Here is a 5,283-nt window from a genome sequence, read left to right on the forward strand (position 1 = left end):
GCTGACACCACAGTTTGTAGGAAGATTATAAATTTAGTACTTTAACATTATTGTATCACTCGTCATTTTAGTTTCTCGCTAGTAACATATTTGCATTATATAATTTTATTTACTTCAATTTATCATAGAACAAAGTATAAGTGTAATTTGTGAAATAAATCTTTTTTAAAAAGTCAATTAAGAAGTTAGTGATTTAACATTTGGCGCAGTCAGTAGGATCCGGTCAACGTTGATAGAACAAGGAAACTAACTAGCAACGGCGGATCCTTATCCCTCAACGGAAAAAGAACCTAGAGCCGTCCTCATTCAACTGGATACTACGGAAGGAACACCTGGTGAAGCCCCTGGTAGCAGATCCCGTTAGAAAACAAGACGTCCTCGATGTTTCTGTTAATGTAAGTTATTGAATCATCTCGTTTTAATATTTTAATATTTGCAAGCATACCGTACATACATCATACTATTTTCAATTTATAATCTTGACTATACAGTAAGTCAAGCCAAGTTGATTATCTAATAACGAAATATTTTTTCTTACATACTTTTATTATTTTATCATTTTTATTTACGCATTTCATTGATTTTATATTATATTTTCGCCGATATTTTACTTTATTTTACCATATTTTACCTGATTTTACCATATTTTACTTGATTTTTACCATATTTTACATTATTTTACCATATTTACTTGATTTTACCATATTTTACTATATTTTACCTTATTTTATTTTACCATATTTTACTTTTCGTATTTTGTATATTCTGTTTTTATACTTCCACTGACATATTATTATCAAAATGCCTGAAACACGTTCACAAACCCAAGCTGAAATTGAACCCTACAAACTTTCAGAAATATTTTCCATAATTCCTGAATTCGAAGGAGACCCAATCTCTCTCCCCACATTTTTAGACGCATGTGATTGCGCAATTAGAATGGCTTCGGGAGACCAACGTATCTTATTAACGATTCACATTAAAAATAAATTAAGAGGTAAAGCAGCTCAATTAATAAACTCTAGAAAACCAAGTTCTTATACAGACATAAAAAATTTACTAAACCTTCCCTAACAACACACAACATTCCAGGAATGTACTACCAAAGTTCTATCAATATTTGAATGTCCTGGACATTTAGGGAACATTCGGTGAACATCTGATTAAATTATTCGTGGAATGTTACCATAAGACATTCTGTGAACATACTACCAATGTTCCTGTTCATTTTCAAATTCACGGCGCATGTATTTGTGCATGGTGCTTAGAGAGGGCATCACGTGACTAAAAACGACCAATGACCTCACTTCAGACTTCGGTTCGGCCATCTTGACATGCATCTTGGCCTTGGCCACCTTGCCGTGCGTGATCGTTGTTTGTTTTTATTTGTGCTTTTTAAGAATATTTTTTAATTCGGATACTTTTATAATAACTTTAATAGTATTATTAATATAGTGCATAAAATCAGTTGGAGTAGCAGAAGCAATGTAGATAAAAAATCTGCAGGAATAATGTTTCAAAGGTTAGTATATGCAAATATGTAAGTAAACAAAGGCATGCCCCTATTTCAGAAAATATCCATTTATTATTTTAATAATTGCGAATAAGCCACAAACTTGCTTATTCCTAATTAAAATAGTAAATAGAGATAATAACAAACGGATTATTTGTAAAATTAAATTTTTTTTTGCGTTTTTGCTAAGGTATGCGTTTATAAACAGGATGGTAGACCACACACTATAATAGTACCAACTAATGAATACACAGTATGAATAGTACAGTCGGTTCGCTAAACTTAGTCTCAGACACAACTGGCTAGTGATTTTAGTAAATAATTTTGACAATTTGGTAAAATTGGCAAAAAAATAACTAAATAGTTAGTAATTTTGGCAAAAATGGCCAAAAACAAAAAAATTACCTACTAAAATCACTAGCCAGTTGTGGCTAGGGAAACGACTATACTAATAAACAATTTCTAAGCTGCTTTTTATAATATTTTGTGAGTTCATTAATCATATTTTTTATTTAAAACTAAAATTTGTTAATAATGCTCAGTAATGCATATATTTTGTATTTTTAGCTTTCCAGAAGATCCTGCGAAGAAGGCATGAAGTATTGATCAGATTTGTTAATAGAGCAGTATGTTCAAAACATTTTTTAGAAAAAGATATTGACAGAACTTCACTTTCAACCGTTTGAGAGACTGTGCTGTTCCAATAGCTTATATCACACAGGTAATATGCTTAACCCAATTAATAATACAATTACAATATACAGTTGGAAAAATTAAAGAATAGGGCTTTTCATTTACAGTCATTTGTTTCGAGCTACTGTCATATGTCGTATAATCCGTGTTGTATTAATATTATACACAGATTATATAACATATGACAGAAGCTCGAAACAAATGACAATCGATGAAAAGCAATATAGGGCTTTGTTCATTGTCATTTGTTTCGAGCTTCTGTCATGTGTCACATATATTAATATATCTACGTCATACATCTTTGGTTTGTATCATTGATTATATCAATAACGTATGACGTAGATATATTAATATTATGTGACACATGACAGAAGCTCGAAACAAATGACTGAATGAAAAACCCTATAACCATGAACGATCACATCAATCACTTATTTTGTATAGGGCTTTTCATTCACAGTCATTTGTTTCGAGCTTCTGTCATGTGTCACACAATATTACTATATCTACGTCATAAGTTATTGGCATATACCAATGATACAAACCAAAGACGTATGACGTAGATATATTAATATTATGTGACACATGACAGAAGCTCGAAACAAATGACAGTTGATGAAAAGCCCTATTTGCTGTCTTTTTCTATAAATCACAAACGTTTGTTACCTATAGAAAAAGATCATCATCATCATTGGCTCGACAGCCCTTTCTGGGTCTTGGCCTGTTCCAGGATTCTTCTCCACTCTGATCTGTTTCATGCTTTTTTTCTCCAGTTTTTTATTTTTAATGTTTTTATATCATTTTCTATTTGTTCTAAAATAGAAAAAGATAGCAAATACAAAATAAGTGATTGATGTGATCGTTCATGGGTATAGGGCTTTTCATTCACAGTCATTTGTTTCGAGCTTTTGTCATGTGTCACATAATATTAATATATCTACGACATACGTTATTGGTATATACAATAATAGATACAAACCAAAGACATATGACATAGATATATTAATATTATGTGACACATGACAGAAGCTCGAAACAAATGACAATTGATGAAAAGCCCTATTCTTTCATTTTTCCAACTGTAGATACCGTTGTTCTTCATTATCTACATCAGAGATCTAAGTTGACATTGTTGCCCAATTACAAAAAATTTTTGAATTCATTTTAAGTCCAATATATCACATAATTATTGCGAAGTAGATTATACAAGAAAACAGATTAATATTGAATGCAAGTAAATAAAAACATCAGAAATAGAAAACAAGAATTAAGTTATAATCTTAAGTTAAAGTAAATAATAAAAACAATAAATATAATAAAACAAAATACTTATTAGTTTGTGAAAAAGCTATTTCTTTGTGGCATTTTTGTAATTATTGTAACTATTTTAATGGGGAAATAAGCCAGAATTTACTTGAAAAAATAACTTTATTATGGTTTCTACTTCCACATCGGACGTCGTTGTCAAAATACAAAATGTTTTATTATTTTCTTTATTAAATATTATTTATTATTTATTTAAATATTATTTAATTTATTATTTATTTTATTATTATTATTATATGCATATTATTACCTGTAAATATTTCTTCTGATTGTTAATTGTAAAGGATAGAAAAATTACCATTTATTTTATTTTCTTTTAGAATCAGCTGAGAGAAGTGGTCTACAAAAAACCAGGAAGGAAATGGAATATGTGGCTATGAAAGGCAAAAGAAAGGTTTACAAAGCAAATGTGACACATTTTTTTATAGGAATATCAGTAAATTACATTAAAAAAATGTATGAAAAGATTTTTTGCAATAAAAATGTTTATATTTATCAAGCATGCATTATTTGGTATGGCCACATATCGTCAGTGATGTGACAATACCTCCTATCTGTTTTTTCATGAGATTTGTAAGATAGACTAAAAACTTGTTTGGGCCACCTCCTGTTTTCATATATTTTTTGACTTGTTTTGCAGTAAATTTAACTATCTATTTACTACAAAACAAGCCAGAACTTACGTATGCAAACAGGAGGTGACCTTAAAAAATGTTTTTCGTCTCCTGCAAACCTCATGAAAAAAGATATAGGAGGTATTGTCACAGCACTGACGATATATTTCAGAGAATGTCTAAAAAATATACTGTGAATGTTCAAAGAACGTTCGTAGACATTCATGGAATGTTCCAACAAGACATTTAGTCTAAAAAATATACTGTGAATGTCCAAAGAACATTCATGGAATGTTCCAACATTCATGGAATGTCCCAACAAGACATTCAGTCTAAAAAATATACTGTGAATGTCCAAAGAACATTCATGGAATGTTCCAACAAGACATTCAGTCTAAAACATATACTGTGAATGTCCAAAGAACATTCGTAGACATTCATGGAATGTTCCAACAGAACATTCTAAGAATATTTAAAATGCTGACACAGCACATTCCAGGGACTTTCCAGGGACATTCGTGTGCATTTGGGGACATTCCAGGAATGTTTGGAATGTCCTGTGAGTACATTCTAGGAACATTCATGGAATGTTTTGTGTTATTAGGGTTCATTTCGGAGATAGTAGAGATCTCACTTCTTTAATCCATGATCTACAAAGACTTCGACAGTTATCAAATGAATCACCCTTAACCTTTTTCAATAGACTACAAGTTCTAAATGCAAAAATGCACGCTTCAATCCAAAAATCAGACCTAACACAAGACCAAAAGAAAGCCCAATGCACTTTAATTGACTCTATGGCTTTGAATACTCTTTTAACTGGACTAGAACCCCGATTAGGACAAATCATTAGGGCTAGTAACCCTCCTGATCTTATTGCAGCTAGTAACCGTATCAGACGTGAACTTCAGTTGTCGTATTTCGAAACACAAAAATCAAATAAAGATAACCAAAATAATCCAAAACCTTCCCAACCGATGAGAAGAACCTCATCTAATTTTTCTAAATGCACAATTTGTGGACGAATTGGCCATCTAAGTAGCGAATGCCGCTCTTCACGTTTTCCTTCTTACCAAAATCAATATAATGGTAGACCACAAAACTACCAAAATAATCAAAATCAATACTCTTCCAACC

The 5,283-nt window shown here is 31.0% G+C and overlaps 1 long non-coding RNA gene across 1 annotated transcript; it reads left to right on the forward strand.

Annotated features, from left to right (window-relative positions):
* Positions 1–1,058: 1,058 nt before the first annotated feature.
* On the forward strand, positions 1,059–4,738 carry LOC126893385 (uncharacterized). Its single transcript, XR_007701160.1, has 3 exons — positions 1,059–1,522; positions 2,081–2,234; positions 3,853–4,738. It is a non-coding gene; the product is annotated as an uncharacterized LOC126893385 (long non-coding RNA).
* Positions 4,739–5,283: the final 545 nt, after the last annotated feature.

The sequence above is a fragment of the Diabrotica virgifera genome, chromosome 10, assembly GCF_917563875.1.
Source record: "Diabrotica virgifera virgifera chromosome 10, PGI_DIABVI_V3a".
NCBI lineage: Eukaryota > Metazoa > Arthropoda > Insecta > Coleoptera > Chrysomelidae > Diabrotica > Diabrotica virgifera.